The 20,809-nt window shown below is 31.8% G+C and overlaps 1 long non-coding RNA gene and 1 pseudogene across 1 annotated transcript; one reads left to right on the top strand and one right to left on the bottom strand.

The window, feature by feature from the left end:
• The first annotated feature begins 8,129 nt into the window (after positions 1–8,129).
• On the top strand, positions 8,130–20,608 carry LOC128161562 (ankyrin-3-like; annotated as a pseudogene).
• LOC128161563 (uncharacterized) lies at positions 9,811–10,911 on the bottom strand. The gene is made up of 3 exons (XR_008240387.1): positions 10,712–10,911; positions 10,327–10,458; positions 9,811–9,909 (listed from the first exon to the last, which is right to left on the bottom strand). It is a non-coding gene; the product is annotated as an uncharacterized LOC128161563 (long non-coding RNA).
• Positions 20,609–20,809: the final 201 nt, after the last annotated feature.

Raw genomic sequence — 20,809 nt, 5'->3', positions numbered from 1 at the left:
TCACTCATGATCGTCGTAGATGGGCCGAACTAGTCAGAACTGTCCATCATAAGTAAAATGTTATATATACCCATGTAAAGTGATGTCGAACAGATTCTTAGACTCTTTGATTTGAACTGCTTTTAATTGTTGTAACTTTGACTATACGATCACGCTTAATAAAACCGCTTGAGAAAGAAATACTGTATTTGGTGATGACTAAGTTTGAGCTGACCCTCAAGTGGATCCGTAAGACATAAGGCTTACAGAATCTTGCACATTTATTTTGTTACTTTGCCTCAAAATAGGGTACCCTATTTTTATCAGTCAGCATGGGATGTATTTAAGAGCAAGAAAAATCCAGTCTATACTTAGAACTCCTGTGTTCATGGAGACACTGACCTTATATTTTCATGAAAGAAAATAAATGTCAATTCAAAACAATTCCTCTTGAATTTGATATACTTCACTATACCTGTCCCATGTTTTTAAAATGTTCTTTTAGCTCTATAATAATAAATTAAAGAACATTCCTTTTGGAAGTGGTGTAGTGATCCAAAAAAGTGATTATCTTAAATTAGAAAAGTATTTCAATGAAAACATATCTTCAATGTGCCTCAACAGACACAGGCAATTATATCTTGTTGGAATTGATAGTTTTTGAGGCCCATTTAAAGAACAGTGTACACAAAAAGTTAAAACCTAAATAAGCAAGCTTAGACCTTTTTCTCAACAAATGGTTGTTGAGAGGACACCAATGAACCCCTTTCATGTTTATTTTTTGATTTTTAAATCTTCAAAAGACGTCTGTAGCTGCGCAGTTCGCCACTTGTTCTAAGGGATTGAAAAGGCATTGTCCTGTTCTTGTATGCATATTTTTCAAACATAATAGAATGTTGGACTTTATATTCATTGATTTAATATCTTTTGGCAACATTTTTGACCAGTTTCGGGCAGAAACGAGCCAGTTCAAGAAATGTTTACATTCACATCCTCAAATGTACAATATAGCCGCCCATCCCCCTTAACATTTGCATGACATTATCATTATGTGTATTGTTATGAAACAAAGACTCTCTCTCACTCTCTCTCCCCCTCTCTTCTCTCTCTCATTGTGTCTATCTTACTCTCTCTCTCTCTGTTATTCTTTCTCTATTTCTTTCTCTCAGCGTTTCATGCTTATTTATTATTACATCATGAACTTAAATACCTGCTGTAAATAACTTCCTAAGTCCGATTTCTTACAATATCCATGTGTATCTCTTTCTGTCTATCTTTTTCTTTAATTTTTTGGGAGCTGATTTTAATCAACTATCCTATGCACTTACTCTGGCAAACCGAAATTGAAACAGTGTTTGGACCTAAGCACAAATCATCACCGCTGACAACACTTAGTTCCAGAAAATAATCGATAAATTCAAATGCAATGCATTATGAAGCATTAATTGTTTTTCAAGAAAACCTATTTAAATAATACCATGAAAATAGTAAGATTTTAAATGGTACAATCAGTTTAGATATTTTTTAAAGTCGTATATATTCATACGCTAGACTTCGATGTACTAGTCTCGTTCAACCAGACGCTCGGCTGTCTCCGTTAATATCCGACAAAACAGAGAGTCTCTCTTGCTTGTCGGAGATAAACGGAGACAGTCAAGAGTTTAGTTGAACGAGACTAGTACATCGAAGTCTAGCGTATGAATATATACGACTTTAATCTTGCCTGGATCCATACAATTTCTCAGAAATACGATTACTGATACTACTTGCCATGCAAAATCACATATCGCTGATTTTAAAATAAATGATAATCGATAAAATCAACTCCTGTCAGTACTTAAGTACTTTGATTCTGTCTCTTACTCTCTCTCCATCTCTCTCTCTCATACAAAGATAAGTTAAAGTACCGATCAGACCGAACATAACAGAAAGTAAACCCTAAATAAACCCTGGGTTCACTTTCTGGGTTAACGCTGGGTTTACTATAGTGGACCCCAGAGTAAACCCAAAGTAAACCCTGAGTGGACACAAAGAGTAAACCCCATCAGATGTATACCCCTGAATGTGTATTCGGAATATACAAGGGGCAGGGATTACAGGCAGTAAGATGGTAAGATAATATACAGGTCTGCTTCCACTTCAGTTCGTACAGTTGACCCCAAATGCAATTCTTATGCAAACCCAAAGTAAACGCTGAGTGGACCCAAATTTTAAAAAAGTAAACCCAGAAAGTAAACTCGAGGTTTAGTTTGGGTTTACTCTGGTGTTATGTTGGGTCTGATCAGTACTGTAAAATTTATCTCAGAATCCAGAGTATGCAGCACAGTTTAGATACGTCCATTGTCGGTAGGGGGTTCACAAGCAAACAACGTGTACTCATGACAGTTTTGAAGAACGTCTATGCATGCGTCACTATGACAGCTGTCGACTAAAAAAAGGCGTTAATATATGTCTATCGGTCTCTTTTGTTTAATTTCGGGGTTTTTTTCCTATGATTTTTTCCCATTCTTTTGTTGTTGTTTTTTTTGTTTCTGGGGGTGGGGGGGGGGGGTATTTCTAAGTCTTTTGTTTAAGAATTAAACAATTTGCTACATACATGTATGCAAAGAAAAACTTACTGATTTGAACTTTTCTTTAACGCTAGAATGGTAAACCTGTACATTATCCATTTTTTTTCTTATAGCGAATTAAAGAATATCGTATAGTATTCAAAAGCTTGCTCAGTATGGTATTCAATTTGGTCAGCAAATCATATTAGTTTTAAATCTAGGTCATGTGATTACTCGGGTATGACAGCAACAAAAAGAGTTATAACTAGTAAACATCTGCACATTTTTTGGCTTTTTTGTTTGTTTGGAATATTTTTCCCACTTTACTAGTATTCTATAAAAGTTGGAGCTAATTATAATACAGCAATCACAGTACAAAAATACTATAAGTATTGTATGTTGCATCAAGAATCGGGGAACCAAAATGTCAATTAATGATTGTTTTGTAGGAAATAATCACTATTGTTTTAGGTTATACTTTTCTCTTTTGTTTGTTTCTTCAGAAATGTCTTTTGAATCACATTTTTGAAAAATAAAATTATAATTACTCAAAGCAGAATTGATGCTCTATTGAATCCAGTGCTGTTCAAGTGAACGTTCTTTTTCAAAAGTCTATGAATAGAATAACTAACAATAGAAGAGAGTGTTCTAAAGATTTTATTTGTGCAATTAAATCGCTTGAATGTAAAATAACAATCTTCACTTGAGTAACCACAGGACTCAGATTCAAACCTAATGTGATACCTTAGGAGGCCTATTTAACAAAGCGAGCGCTTGCCAAAATTTGTGTTGCGGGTATTGGGATTTTTGCCGAGCGCTCGCGAGGTCTCTTTGCTGAACTTGCCTCTTGCTGACCAAATTGAATACCCTATTGAGCAATCCAACAAGCTATTGAAAACTTTACCAGTATTCTGTAATTCGTTGTAATCAGTTAATTTTCAGTTTATTTGGGAAATATGATTTATATGCAATGTTAATTACAGATATAAAGCAACATTACATCAGAAATTTATCACTCCTTGGATTTCAATGTAACGATTCATCGGACACGCCAATGTTCAACTACATGTAATAAAAGTTAGACTCTTGAAAAGTTTGCGTATAAACTCTGATCCTGAAAAATGTTAAGTAGTTATCAATTCTTGAATCACGATGTTCGTTAGAAAGTGAAAATGCCAAATTTTTTTGAACTTAAAGAAAAAAACCTTTACAAATCTTCTTGAAAAGCATACAAACAAAAAAGCTCAAGCTTGTGTGAAAGCATAAGCTGTGCAAATTAAAATTTGATCAAACAATGATTCCCTAGGGAAAAGTGGGACCAGGAAGAGGAGATTTTTGGATCACTACAAATGCAAAAGAATAGAAAAAAATCTTCTTATAAATATTAAAAACAATGGGACATAGTATTTGCCATAAGAATATTTGAATAAAGATTTTTATGCAAAATCATATTAGCAAGAGAGACACGATGAATAAAAGCGGTCAAGCTTATTTATTCCCCGTTCAAAACTAAACAATCATTCCCAAGTTTTCTTCCAAATGAAAATGCTATACGCATTTCTCTCTGTTACATTGTATAAACAGTCATTAGAATTAAAATTTATTAAGACGCTTTAAAAAGGATAAATAGAATTCAATCAATTATGTACCGTAAAGTATGGAGTTAAGGAATATGTAAACTCGAAATTCTTTTGAACAATGTATCAAATTTATCAGTAACTTGTGCAATTAAATTATAAGTAAGAGAATCGGATTACATATTCATCAAACACCTCAGTAAATATGACCTATTTAAGATCAAATGGGATATGGATGTATTAAATTGTACATACATTTATAATTTAATACATTCAATTTTAAGAAAGAGGAAGAGTCCTAATACTGATATCTTAGGTGCTCCAGCACTACTGCTTTCAATTCCTGAAAAATAACCCTCTATGACAAACTTTTGTGTTCTACTAAAACGATAATTTAGTATATCCTGGATTTCTCATCTGATTCCATATTTTTGTAATTTACGGATGATACCTTAATGCCAGACCTTAGCAAACGCTTTTGATATATCACAAAAATATATGAACATATTATTTTTTCATTAGTCAAAATTAGATATTATAATATTTATAAATTCCAGTATGCTGATTAATAATGGATCGAATCAGAATGTTGAAATCCCACTTGGTTTTTTAATAAATGATAGCGGTCTTTTATATAATTGTGCAAGTTTTTGAAAAGTTTTTTCCAGTATTTTGCATTTAGTGCATGTAAGTCCTCAGGGTTTCCTTTGTTCTTATATACGGGTGTAATAAGTGACTATTTATTTAGAATTGTAGTTGTTGTTTTTAAGGTGTAGAGGTAAATAATTTAACATTGAAATGGGTGACTTATTAAATGTATAATATTTAGAAAAATCTTAGGTGAGATTCCGTCTGGACCTGGAGACTTGGTTATATAAAGGTTTGATTGCTGGTCAAGAACATCCTGAGCTGTAATGTTTATTGTTTTATATATTGTGAGGGGGCCCTGGGCCCTGAGGTACAAGCATGGGTTCATTAGCGGTTTTTATGTGTAATATATGCTTACAAAATGTTTGTTAAGTTCTGGATGTGATTATTTTATTGTTCCCTTAATGACTTAGTTATTCGCCACCATTTACCAAGAGGAATCTATTTATTTCTCTGATATTTGTGAAGTAAATTTTTGCTTATACATATTTATATTTTGAAATGACCTTCCCTTTCTAAGGGTTAAATCACACATGCGCGAAGAAAGGCGGTAGGTACAATTATTACATATAACTCTTTTGCAATTTGTACTGTTAATAACGTGTGTGATCATATACTGTGGATCAGATTAGAAGGCAGATCGATTAGTATAAACAAATATATTTTGCTAGTAACTATTTATATACCTCGGCTTAACTTTAACAGTAGATGCATAAGAGACTTTAACATCGATAATACTTAACAACACTGAGTGTGGGATTAATTTCAATTTGGTCTCAGGTGAATTACATAAACAGTCTTCAGAAAAATATGGTTTTTCTATTGAAAGGAAATCTAAAGATAATATTGTCAATTCCAATGGAAAAAAGTTTGTTGAAGTTTTTAAACACTGTAACATGATCTCAATGGTAGATCTAGAAATGATCAAGATAGCGAGGTTACATGCAAGAAAACAAGTGATATTGATCATTGTATATCCCATACCGACTTTTTAAGATATATACAATATTGGAGAAAATTACCATGCATTTCCATAATCCTATTGCAATACAATTAGTACTTACGGACCAAGATAACCAACATTCAATACATCAACAGGCTCAAACAAAGCAAACTAACAAAACAAATAATGGAATTCTGAAATGAAAGATACATATCATAACAATGTAGAAGATAAGAAACAATTTCAATGTTAATAAATGGACTATTAAATATTAGGCATGCAAATATATCACTGAAGGTTATTGTATAAGATTTATGATATTTTGGTTGGAAGTGCTTTAGATGTTTTTGGTAAGAAACTAATTTATACCAATGTAAGTAAAAAAGAAAAAATGCTTTTAAGAAACCATGGTTGACACAAGACTACAAAATTGCTCGACGTAAATTTAGAAGAGCAAAAAAGGTTTATAAACATTTTGGAGGAGATATTTTTACAGAAGATTTGTATGAAAAGAAAGATTATAGAAGAAAAACTAAAAGGTGCTAATATACTGCACAGAGTGGATATAAAAAAAACTGTAACTGAAGAACAAAAATTCTGAATAGTATTGAATTTTTTTAAACTCAGATGTTGAAACAAAGGTGTAAAGATCTTGTAACATTTTATGAATGGCGTTTCGTATATCAAAATAACATTGTAGTTTCACAAGAAGAGCTTGATATGTTAGCCAATAATGATCTTAGCACTGAAATTAATCTACCTTTTACACACATGATGACATTTTTAAAAGTATTAACATGCTGAAGTGCAACAAGGCATGTGGAGATGATAAAATATTAAATGAATATATCAAAAGCACACATGACTGTATGCTGAATTTATATGCTGTATTCTTTAACAAAATATTTGATTCTGGCGTGATACAGTACCGATCAGACCCAACATAACACCAGAGTAAACCCCAACTAAACCTCGTGTTTACTTTCTGGGTTTACTCAGGGTTTACTTTTTTAAAATTTGGGTTCGCATATCATACAAATGTATATTTTTAATATGTTATTTGTATATATAAACACCTTTGATTTCAGTGGTAGTTAGCTTTCTAGCAATTTTCTTGAGGTTTTGCTGAAATTTTGACAGATTGACCAAACTATCAGGGTTTTCTTTGGGTTTGCAAAAGAATTGCATTTGGGGTCAACTGTACGAACCGAAGTGTGAAGCAGACCTGTATTTTATCTGACCATCTTACTGCCTGTAATCCCTGCCCCTTGTATATTCTGAATATATATGTAGCGTCTGCTTTTGGGGTAATACTTCTGATCGGGTTTACTCTCTGTCTCCACTCTGGGTTTACTTTGGGTTTACTCTGGGTCCACTATAGTAAGTCCAGAGTAAACCCAGAAAGTGAACCCAGGGTTTAGTTGGGGTTTACTTTCTGTTAGGTTGGGTCTGATCGGTACTGTATCTACACAGTGGGATTGAGGTAATTTTATTCCAGAGTAAAGCAATAAGTGGGGTAACAAGGATCCACAGAACTATTGACTTATTACACTACTGAGCTATTTGGGAAAATTATTCACTGCTATAATTAATGTAAGACGTAATATATATACAGATTGAGTTAAACTTATTTTAGAAAATCAAGCCGGTGTTTGAAAAAAAAAAACCACTGTACCGTTGACCATTTTTTTTCACTATACTCTCTTATAGAACTTTTAAAATACACAAAATGAAATTATAAAGTCAAAATTATTGGCCATGGAAGATGTTTTAAATTTTCGAGTAAAAAGGGTTTTTTGCTAAACTTAAATTAGCAGTTACAGGAATGAATTGTAGAAACTTTTGCGAATATCAATTTAAAGCTTAGATAACAGGCTAATATTCTGATATTGTATTATTTCGATTGTACACACCGTTTTAGTTTGTTTATTGTCCGAACCTCAAAGTTTTTTGCCCGAAAATTGCATCAAAGTATTGAAACCTGATAAACCACAGGCGGGCGCTACAAAAAAGAAATCTTGGACATGTTTCATACTTTTGAAAGAACATCGTTTGAGCCCTGGGGTATTAACAGATATTTAGTAATAAAGCAAAATATGAATCGAGGATATCTTTGGACAGTATATAGGGGATAGAACGCTGCGGCGGCAATGCGCTCGTGTCAGCTGACAATCTCAGACGCAGAAAGCTCGATTGTTAAGCGCTTACATGTATACAAACCCAGTCAGCATATACCGTATCGTATGATTAACACATAATTACACATACTCATGTGCTATAGCACATTGCAGTTTAACAATTTAATAATTCAAATATTTAAATAAGTTTATATAAGTGTGGAATTTAGAAAATATAAATGTGTCAATATGGCACGATAACGCCTCCGTAAGAGGCCACTTAAACTTGAAGCCATTTTATAATTACATTGCTCTGAGTTTGATACGGATGATCAGGTTACATTAACACAATTTCCTCTGCATTTTACTGTTGGTGTTGTCGGGACGGTTAACATGCACAGTATTGCATCTTAAAAGCCGGGTGTACATCTTGTACGTACATGTAAGTATTGATATCTTATACATGTACTTTTGATTTTGCAAACAATCCCGACCTCTTGTAGATAATACAGTGTATAAGCTAACGATCCCCCTAACTTTTTTAATATACACGTTGTTTAATTCAAGTCTTAAATAAAAGACAGATATATGCACTGAATTTTTCTGAAAATGGCTTTAAAGATTCATGTCGATAGTCAATGCTAACATTGCCTAAATGTTTATCAAATTCTATGACTCAATGCTGTAATTATTACAAAAGCCTATTAAATAGTATCATTTATGTTACTGAAAATAAGATTTAGGGCGTAATAACCCACACATGTGTAATGACGCTTTCTCAAAAAGCGTTTAAATGCTGAAAAATCCATTAATGACGCCTTAAGTTTCTGAAAGACTTTGTAACACCTTTTCAAAATAACGCAAATAAAGGGATAAAACACTTTTAAAAAGTTGTTCGTTGTAACGCCATTAAGAAAGGCACATTAACGCGATAAAAAGCCGTTATGATCCAAAAAGGGCATTATAAAGTCTTTTTCTACAGAGACTATTCGCTTTTCTGAAAGCATAGCGACTCCTTTTTTCTACGGAAGCGCATATGGGACTAAAGTTTTTGAGTTTATTTTATGACATATTACATTTACATACTTTTTACGCTATTACCAACAGATAAATTCATATGCTTTTCTATTCATACAAATATTTCGTACTGTATTGTTGTGGGTTTACATTAATGAATCACCTATTGTTATTGATCAGTTTTCTTGAGATCAACAATACCGACTTAACAAAATACAGATTGAGTTAAAATAATAATGTTAGAATAAGATATAGTCATACATGTATCTGGAAAGAAATTTTGACAAAATTCAAAGATAATAGTGATATCGACATCAAGTTCTGTTTTCATTTTTTATATATACATGTACATTGCGTTTATTATTTGCGAAACTATTGTCGACTAAACTACATAGGCGTTAGACTTCTGATGAATCTGTAACCAGCAGACCAACTTTGACAGACACATTTGCAATCATTGCATTTTTTGGCTCAATTTCACAAGCGCTTAATTGTGTTAAAAAATCCAATAGTGTAATTATAACACAAGCTCACTGACTCCAAATTCCATGGAATACCCCCTTCCGTGATTATGAATTGCAAGTATTATAGCTTTAGACGAAACGCAATAGGGAAAATGCTAATACATGTACAACTCTCTTTCACGATCACACACAATCATATATGATATGTTGGCATTTATTTACTTCTATAAACCGCGTCTGAATATTGCTTGCCGACCAAAAAATCGTTTAAGGTGGATCTCTACACCAAATAAGTGTAGGAGATTTTTGATGCATGCATTTGTTACTAATACTCGGCACAATATTCAACAATAATAGACCTCAAAATACAATACTCTATTTTCTAGAGAATTTTTAAAATATCAGTCTGATTCCAGATAACCCCTTATTTATCATATTTTTTAAAATTTGTGTTTTAAAATTCTTATGAAAGTGAAATGTCATTAAGTTTGAAATAAAAGACAAAATCATCATGAATGAAGTTTGTATGATTTTTATTGGAATCCACATAAATATGAAACTTAAATATAAAAATATTCTTTTAAGGCAAACTGCTGGACAAAATCCCACAAAAATCTGAAAATATAAACAATATTCATTGGTTAATAGGATGAAAAAAAGAAATTGAATGAAATTGAAAAATTAAAGAAAATACTGAATTATTGCAAAAATCTTGGTTTGAAAGATCCTGTTAAGAGTTGTCTCTCTTTATTTTACATGGTCTCAAATATCTTGGGACCATTTTTTAATTAATAAAATTCACGAAGAAAAATTTAAAAAAAAAAGGTACAAATCTATGCTAAATATGTACATGTGTATTATATAAGATTTGTAGTGCTTATGATAATATTTGAAGATGAAAAGTTATATTTTTGATAAACGCATTATATATATTTAACTATTCAAAACAAATTATTAGTAATGAAATTGTCTTTTACTTTTTTATATACAATAGCAATTATAAACAACAACCATACACATATTTATACATACATTAGATGTCCATAGTGATACACATGTACGTGTGGAAATGAAAAACATGCTCCTTTTCAAAATTCTGTCCTTCCCTCAACTGGCTTGCAAATACGGGCTTCCACTGCTATTGCTACATGTACCTAGCTTTATCTTTTTAAATCAAAATACATTAGTTTAATGTCTAAGTTTCCATGCAAGTAGTTTACTGCAAATGTTTTACATTTGGGAAATTGGGATTAATTCAAGAGATCGTACTTCGGTACTTTCGTTTTATATTCATCGTACACACATATATATATATATATATATATATATATATATATATATATATATATATATATATATATATATATATATATATATATATATATATAGTTTAAGTGAAAATATGATATCTGCTTACCTATATCGATAATCCGTCACAAATATATGATCGTCTGTTGCAGATGACATGACTAAAACGTATTGCCAATAGCGGTGAAACAGTAAATTATTTAAATTCCACGTTTTCCGTACAAAACAGCTGATAATCAATGTTAGTTGAAAGCTTTAAACAGGAAGAAAATTGACATACTTATAAGCATTTTGGTGACTGTTTCTGTATCATCTCCCTCGTTGAAGAGTTCAATTTAACGGTGTATAGCTATTTTGTACCACGACAAAATATTATCAATCCGGAACAAAATGGCGTTTCGAACGGATGTCAGACATGTTTTGACGATGTAGCCTTCCACCTTAACATCACAAAATACTACGTACTAGTTTCGAGTCACAGGCACGTAGCATACTCCATGATAATTCAATTACTTATATGTAAATTTTTAAAAAAAATTGTTGCTGGGAGAAAAGTGGGTGGGGGGGGGGGGGGGGGCTGATGCTACGTGCCTGAGTCAAATAAGTGCACATCATTTGATAACGTTTAACGTATGGTGTTTCGGGAAATCTTTAAATATTGCAGGTTACGTAATGTGAAACTGAGCTTAAATTTTCTGTTAAATAAGGGGTAGTTTTCTGAAATTTGTTTGATTTTAATTTTTACATTCTGCACAAGGATGGTTCATAGGGTTTCATAATGTGAAACGACTTTTCCAGTCGACGAGCAATATTTGGTCACTGTTTATGAGTTTATGCACATAAAAGAAAATAAAGGATGGTATATAAGGAAAGATAGAATTGTAGTTAGCGTTTTCCCATTATATTTTGTCTGAAAGTAAATATTTTTTCAAATGATAATTATATAACATAAACAAAATGCGTAGCTAGAGGTAACAGCAGTGATCAAATAACAATAAATCTCAGTCAGAGTGCTTATATATTTTCTACTTTTTCTTTTAATAACAACTTTAATGATAAAAATATATTTATTTTTTTTTCTTATTTTAGACATTCAAATGACATTACCAAAGAGTTTGAATGGATGAAAATCATGAATAAAAATAAAAGTGATATGTACACATTGATGCATAATTTTGAGACTTTGAAGACCCATCTCAAAATTCACTGTGCAAGATTTCTAGGGAATATTTTGGAACAGTGGCATCATGATATAGAGAATATTAAGAAGAGTGAAACCTTTGGACTACTCAATGAACACTGTCAGGAAGAAATAGTGAAACGAAATAGTTTTGTTTTAAGCATACCTGTGTTGTGTGAAGTTTTGATTCAAGGAAATATGTGCACTGGACATAAAAACATACACGAAACACATGAAAACTTCCAATTGAGAATCACTGAGATGCAGCCTTTTTATGACGATATTATTTCACTAAATCGAATCTGGAAAACTCATATTGTTGATAACCACCATGAAACAATGACTTCAGATGTGATGAAACAGTTATGTGAAAAATTTTGGGAAATAGGAGTGAGAATGGCTGAAAGATTTCCTCAAATTGGACAAACGTACTTAGATAGTATTCAGCCACTTAGACCAGATGGTAAATTAAAAAACAAACAAACAGAAACACGCTTAATTGATTAATCAAGCATTTTAACAAAATATCAAACCAAAATGGTATTTTTAGGACAAATGATAGTTGTTTTTTTTTTTTTTTTTACCTCCGGCACTGCAGAGTTCCCATTACAAGAATATCCCTGTTCGTTTTAAAGAATGTTTTTAAATTAATTAAATTAGGTATTAAATAATTTTACAATATATTTTAACTGATATGTATAGTGCTGATAAAGCTGTGCCCCGTGTGGATGTACTTCAAAAAATTTATCAAAGTCAATACTTTTCCTCGTTTCTCCTTTCGATGAAATTAAGTTTAACTACTGAAGATTAGCTCAACTTTACAGAATATGTGCTGTTTTTGAAATTTAGACAGCCAACATGAATAAATATTGAAATTCTAGTTTTGGTTTCAAATATATTCTATTGAATCTAGAGCAATAGGAAGAAAAAGTCTTAAAAGAAAGTGTGATGAGTTGTAAATTATTTTGAGATAAAGTAATTGCCCATACGCAAGGAAATTGTTTAATTCTTTTTTATTATACCTTTACCTAAGTTTCACTATATAAGAGATAATCAGAATGTTTTCCGATAACTTATACCCTGCTAAGCAGACTGATTCGATGTAAAAAAGATACGTCTGTCAAATAAATTTATACACAACTGACTAGTTAATTAGTCTTTGAATTAGTCTTGGAACCATGTTACCGTACGAAATGATAATTGAAAATGGCGACTATCAGTTATATTATCAATATGAACTTGTTTTATTCATAATTTGTATAACAGTTATACCATTAAGGATGCAAATAACAAGAGCATTAGCCAAGCCTCTCTCCTGAGTACTTTAATGGTATACTTGTATCTCACATTCCAGTCATATTTTCAGTTAGTTTGGCAAAACTAGATTTTTCAATTTTGCTTCTCAATAAAATTAACCCTAGGAGAAAAAAGTCATAAATTTTCTTTGAAAACTGTTGTTTTTTTATTATTGGTGAAATATAGAAAATAATTCACAGTCCTTTCAAGGTAGGTATTAATCATTTTAATAAAAAAACTAAATTGGATTTAATTGTATTAAATTGAATTGTATTCCAAAGAAAATACTATGATTGTATCATTTGTTCTTAAGTTATGAAAAACGAATTGCAATTTATTTGAATATTGAATATTCATGTTGGTTTTTTTATGTTGTTTTTAATTTTGTTTAAATATCAAAAATAGTATTTTTTTCTCAAAGAGTGACAATTATTTATGTTCGTTTATTGTAGACATTCAGCATACATATAACTTAAAAATATTTTAAAATATCAATAAACCTCCTTAACAAAGTCATTCATTTATTTGACAGAAACTCCAAATGAGATTTTGACAGCGCAAATAGGAAATCGAAATACAATGAGCATAAAATTTGGAAAACAAATGGATGCACCTTTTTTCATTGAACAAATTGGAAATAAAAACAAAATGATAATTCAACTCGATGATCGCCGTCAGTCAGAACAATTAGAGCTTCAATCAACCGGAGAAGGTAAATTAGTATAACATTTATATTATAATTTACACACACACACACACACACACACACACACACACACACACACACACACACACACACACCATGTAATAAAGAAACCGTTTTCTATCATTCTACATGTATCTTGTCGACAATTATATCATATTTACTGAGTTTTATGGGGGAACTGATAATACCTATTTGGTACATTATATTAAGAAGCCAATTTCTAATGCCAGTCGACCGATGATAATTTTTTTCAGTAAGTCTGAGAATGGTTTTAAGATCCAACGATACACCAGAATGGAAAAAAATCACGGAAAACGCGATGAAAACCAACCTCGCTAATCTCAATTCTAATCCTGTGCTAAAGGAAAACGACATTGTGGTTGACAGTTTTGAAAAAGGTTGCCTGGTTGTAAGCTTTAACAAAGCATATGGATATCCAATGAAGGACTGTCTCAAAATACTATTCAATGAACTATTTCAAGTTCTAGATGTCGAAGCTACATTGCAGAACTACAGTATCTCGTTAATACAAGTTAGAGGATATATTTATTACCCTGAGAATTTTTCATATGGTAAAGCTTTTTATATCTATCTATCTATCTATCTATCTATCTATCTATCTATCTATCTATCTATCTATCTATCTATCTTTCTATCTATCTATCTATCTATCCATCCATCCATTCATCCATCCATCCATCTATCAGTTGTAAATTGTAACAAAAACTTACGCAAAATCGATTCACATGTAATTTTAATTCCAGGCAAAACATGCCAAGATATGTTCATCATTCGGCATATTTCGTGGAAAAATGCTTCAACCCTGTGCGATATAGACATATACGTCAATAATTTGATGAAACACCTTATTCAAAACAAATGTTCAACCGATGGTAAGTTAACCAGAGACTAAAAGACAGAGAATTGGACAGAAACACAAAACAATACATTACAAAGAACAAATTGAATGCTTCCCTAACAAAATATATATCTCTGCTGTATGCAAGGCTATGTTCACCCCTTGTTATTTTCACTCGATTAATACTGTAAACAGTAATAGAATTCTGAAGTTTATGTATGTATTTTGTAAAACCAATTGCAGTTAACGAACAAATTAATCTCCAAGTCAAATGGGATGAAGATTTAAGCATGGCTGCATCCCCAATTCCATTCAGCTCCTCTGCAAATCGACTTCTATCTGAGGAAATGAAAACAGCTCAACTTGAATTGCAAAATTGGACGGAATATGACAATGCAATATACTTCATTTTCAAATGTACTGGGAAATTTTCCTATCTGAGCTACGTTGAAGAAGGAGGAGCAATCTACAACACCACGAAGTTGCTTTTCAGCAGTGTGTCAACTTCGCTTTTGCGATTATCTGTTTTTCTGGATACGACTTTTGTCAATGACTCAGGATTTGGCCAAGGTAAAAATTATAATTCATAGAAATTTACTAGTATATCTTCAAATGATGTAATATGTACATTGGTTTTAAATGAATTGCTACAGGTATATATGGCATAACCAAATTAGATTGCTTTCTTGATTTAAAAGGTCTGGTATTTCACATCAACCCGTCGTCAAAAGTTTCGGAGGCTTTGGCTTCAGGGACATTTTCAAAAGTCGTTACGGCAATGATAGGAGGCAAGGACACATCAGTATTCAGAAACGTTGAAGACTTAAAGATTAAAGCTATTCTTGAATATCGCGACGGCATGCTCTTCAAATTAAGTACTTTAAGTAAAAATATTAGAATATGATCTTTAGCATAAATTTACTCAATTAGTTTGAATTAACTAATCTCTTAGGGCGTCAATTAATTTTCAATAACTTTTCTTAAACAATAGCACCAAAAGAAGACATATTATCGTCAGAACAACAAGAAAATGTAGTAAAAACATCTAAAGATCGTGTTTTATCAGTAGACGCCATGGAGGAAGAATCAATCATTGACCCTTTTTTTCGGGCTTGGGAAATAGGAAATCCAAAGATAGTTCTTCGGTTACTTGAAGAAGGAAGAAATCCTAATTTACGAAATAAAAAGCTTCAATCTCCCTTACATATAGCATCAGAAGGAAATTTTCTTCGTATTACCGAGAAGCTATTACTTTGTGGCGCTGAGATAGATGCCATTGATAAAAATCTTGACACACCACTTATTTTAGCTGTTCGCAATGGACATTGGAAAATAGTATCAACTCTTTTAAATAAAGGAAGCAATGTTGAACTCGGTGATAAAAATAATCATTCCCCTTTGTACGTAGCGGCTAAATATGGACACCGTTATGCTCTAACTACTTTATTAAAATTTGGAGCATTAGTGAATTCTACTGGGGACAACAAAGAAACTCCTTTACATGTTGCATGCAGGAAGGGATATGATGAAATAGTTCATGACTTACTGATGTACGGAGCCGATGTTCATAGCGTCGATAAACGTGGCAACACGCCCCTGCATACAGCATTGCTAGGAATGGCGAATGAATATCACAATAGCGAAATCGTGGAAAATTTGTTAAGCAGAGGTGCCCTTGTCAATAAGAAAAACAATACTGCAAAAACACCTCTTTGTATTGCTTCAGAAAATGGTCTGAAAAATGTAACTCAAATTTTGGTGAAAGCCTTTGCAGACACTAACCTTCAAGATAGTGAAAACGATTTACCTCTCCATTTGGCAATCAGAAATGGGCACACTGATATTGTGGAAATATTCTGGAAAACTTCAAATAACATTGATAGATGCAATGCAAAAGGAATTACACCAAGAATGCTAGCGAAAAATCATGAAGATATCTTAAAAATCGTTGATGCTTTTGAAAGGACAGAAGGTAATTTTTTATCATATATTATCATACATATTTCAAGTTTTCTGATATACCCCATTGTAATTGAGCAACTCAACCAAATTACTTTTTGTAAGTTTACATCAGATTCTATAAAATCAAACACATTGCATTTTTATCTCTCTATTTTTTCTAAACTGAATAAAAAAGGTGTGATACAGTGATATATTACCGGAAATCTACCTCAAATATATGAAAAAAATATTTAAAACAAACTGCGAACCTTATTTATTTTAAAGGTTATTTGGGGTGAGAATTTTAGGTTTAATTAGGTAATGTAAACAATGCAACCAGTTTCACATTTTAAAATAAACATTGAAACACAATTATTTTTTTTTTACTATAATCTGTTTAACTATACAGATATTTCCTGTACCCCTGCAATGAATTTTGCGAGGAGAGGTTTGGTAGGCGAACTTTTACCTTACATACAGCAGAATGAACAATTGGATTCCAAAGACAACAAAGGAATATCTCTCTTGTATGCTGCATCCTGTAATGGACATACAGAAATTGTTAGATTACTGATTAAGGCCAAGGTTAATGTAAACGCATGCGATTTCATGAACAAATCTCCGTTAAGCATAGCTGCAGAGAACAAGTATTATTCAGTAGTGGAGTGTTTGCTTGACGCAGGGGCAGATGTAAACATAGTCGACAGTTTTGGGAGAACGGTACTCCATTATGCTGTAAATCAGATAGTAACGAAATTGTAAATATAATACTACAACAAAGTCATTATACTTACAAAGCAGATGTGGACGGAAAAACACCTCTTCACTTCTGTGGAATATATGGTAATGCTAGTATTGCAAATGATTTACTTACTGCCATGGTTAGTATTGATGTTAATCAATGCGATCTTCAAAAGAGTTCCCCTTTGCATGAGACAATCAAGAGCCAGCAACTTGATGTAGCAGACTTCCTTTTGTCGCATGGGGCAAACGCTAATTTTCCAGATTCTAGTGGTAGAACACCATTGCATTTAGCTGCAGAAATTGGTAGCCTTGCAGCTACAAATATGTTGTTAAAAAGTGGAGGAAACGTCAACGAACGCAATAGTCTACTTCATACACCTGCATTTCTTGCCGCAAGTTTTGGTAGAAGTGTTCTATTGACCTTAATAAAGAATGGATCAGATATCAACGTGCCGGATGAAAAAGGTCGAACCCCTTTGCATGTCTCCCTAGAAAATGGGCATATTTTTGTCATTAAAATTCTGATCGAACACAATGCTACTGTGAATTCAAAAGACAAAGAAGGAAAAACCCCTTTACATTTGGCATCCAAATTGGGCAATTTAAACGCAGCATCTATTTTGCTTAAAGCAAATGCTATAGTGAACGCGGCGGATAGCAATCGGTGTACACCCCTTCATTATTGTACATCGAATGTTCTGTTAAAATTGTTGATAAAAAACGGTGCTTTTGTAAACTCCAAAGATGCATATGGAAAGACTCCCCTGCACAAAGCAGTTGAATTTCTTTGCAGGTCAGACTTGACTTCGAATGCAACAAGTGAATATCTCACCATCGTTAATGAGCTCTTGTCAAATGATGCAAATATTGTTCTAAGAGATAACAACAACGAAACCGTCATTCATAAGCTTGTACACGCCTCCAACTATCATTTATTGATAGAAGTGTTAGGTTTTGATTTCGATCCCGACGAAAAGGATTCCCTAGTAATTATAGTAGGCGACTGTTTAAAACAAAGTGACAGCAGTGTTATCACTGATATTCTCAAGCGATGGGTATGTATTCAACAAACAAGAGAAGAAAATGAACAAATTGGGAGTATATACACACAGGAGGAAGAACTTTGTCCTTCTTATTTGTGGCACCAGCACGAGGAATGGCTTCGAAAACATAGTAAGAACGCAGTGTACATGTGTGTAGTGCACATTTATGGCAATTCTGTATGATGAACACTAATACATATAATAATAATTATAATAATGCATATATGATAATATTTTTTCCTTTAATTTTAGAGAATGTAAGGAGAGCCAATGTTCATCAAAGAATAATGTCGATTGAAAAAGGTAAATGTTTTAATCTCATACGCCATGCTTTTTCCTGTATTCACGTGAAACTTCACCTCGGGGACAAGTTTTACTATTTATGAAGACACGCGAGTGTATAATGAATGGATTTTTTTCTAGCATCGTTTTGCTAAACAACCCCCCCCCCAAAAAAAAAAATGAAAGAAGAAAAAAATGCATCACAAATTTTGGTGATGATGTTAAAAAATCTGCTTTCGGTCTATCCCTTCTCGTGATACAATTAGTCAAGAAGAGGGCATACGGTATTTGAAAACTGATAAATTATTATTAGTTATGCAAAACAATCATTTTTGGAATAAGCACATTTATCATGAAACTAAAACTGTTCATAATGTAGTTTATAATGTTCCTTTGTATAGTTTCATTAGTAGTTTAAGAAAAATAGCCCTAGATTTTGTTTTCTTTGTTTCAACCCATGTAATTTATTTCTTTTGTCCGGAAGGAAGGAATGGTCAATTTATATTGTTCGTGTCTTTAGCCATTTTTTAATATATATATATATATATATATATATATATATATATATATATATATATATATATATATATATATATATATATATATATAGAAAACTTAAATGAATAAAAACACAAAGTCCGAGTAAAACATAAGAGCTTTCATTTTCATCTTCAAATGGTTAGTTGTAAAACATCTGAAGATGAAAATGAAAGCGTTTATGTTTTACTCGGACTTTGTGTTTTTATTCATTTAAGTTATATATATATATATATATATATATATATATATATATATATATATATATATATATATATATATATATATATATATATATATATATATGTTGTAGAATGTGTCCAATTTCTTTTGTACATTAAGTTATACAGTCTACACAATCATGTCACATTTAAGATCTCGTTTTGATATATATTGTCAACTCATCTTTTTCATATATTACAAGACTTGAGTGGAATGGAGGGAAGAAAACGAAAGGACTCTATAAAGGAATCAGCTCTTGTTGAACCATTGGAAAAAATAGTGAAGGTGGAAGGTGAATTAAAAGCTTTATAAATTAAATTAGTGAAAATAAAACAAAAAAAGAATAATTTTAAATTATTAATGATCACATGAAATACCTTTCTTGTGTTGATACATTTTAAATGTCTTGGAAGGGGAACACTGAAATGCATCGGTACGAACTTAAGCCTTAAATCACATGCTTGGCATTACAATAGTGTATCTGAATTATGTTAATTTATTTAGAAGAGCTAAGTCAGAATTTTGATTGAATACAGATCTATAATTACAAAGTTTTGAATGAATATATTTGTATATTATTGGAGAGTTAATTTTAATTAACTGTCTAATACATCAACTGTTTGGACCTCAGCGAAATTATGATTAGAAAATAATCACCATTTGCAAGACAAATTCGATGTACTGTTTTTAGAAACATTTTTTGACAGAAACCTTATGATTACAAATTCGATGTACTGTTTTTAGAAACATTTTTTGACAGAAACCTTATGATTACCTTGAAAATAGACGGATGTAAAATGCTACGAAAATTTTAGAATTTTTCTTCTCTATTCGTATATAATTTATCGCAATACTTAAAAAAGCTTGTTCAATGACACTAAACTTATAGAGAAATAAGAGTAGTTCGCATTCATTTATTACGAAAGATCCCCATTCTACAGAGGTAACAAACTGAATCGAGATCAGACTATCCCATTTGAAAATAGAACCAGAACTGGCCTAAACTCTATTAAATGACTTGTCTGTAAAAGTTAATTCTGTTTGTTTAAAATACTTGGGTATAATATAATTTAATAACCGAAGAAACTTATTTTTAACTCAAAAATTTCAATTACTGATACACAATGCAACGTAGAGTTTGATGACGTTAATTCTGTTTTAAATACAAAACAAATTTTGGGTTTTACGTTTACAGCTCAGAAGCCCGATAAGTGAATGCTACTATTTATATCACAACAAAGAAATAATCATTATTCAATAAAAGGTTAGAAAGAACTTGCCATTCGAAAATACAGATTGTTGATTTAAAAGGACTATAGTTTTTGGAATTGGCATTTTTACATTTATTTGTGTTTCAAGTTATTAACGCAAGTTTTAGCTCATTCTTCTGTATAAGG

The sequence above is a fragment of the Crassostrea angulata genome, chromosome 8, assembly GCF_025612915.1.
Source record: "Crassostrea angulata isolate pt1a10 chromosome 8, ASM2561291v2, whole genome shotgun sequence".
Lineage (NCBI taxonomy): Eukaryota > Metazoa > Mollusca > Bivalvia > Ostreida > Ostreidae > Magallana > Magallana angulata.
The sequence above is the reverse complement of the archived record's forward strand: the minus strand, read 5'-3'. Positions and strand labels throughout refer to the sequence as shown.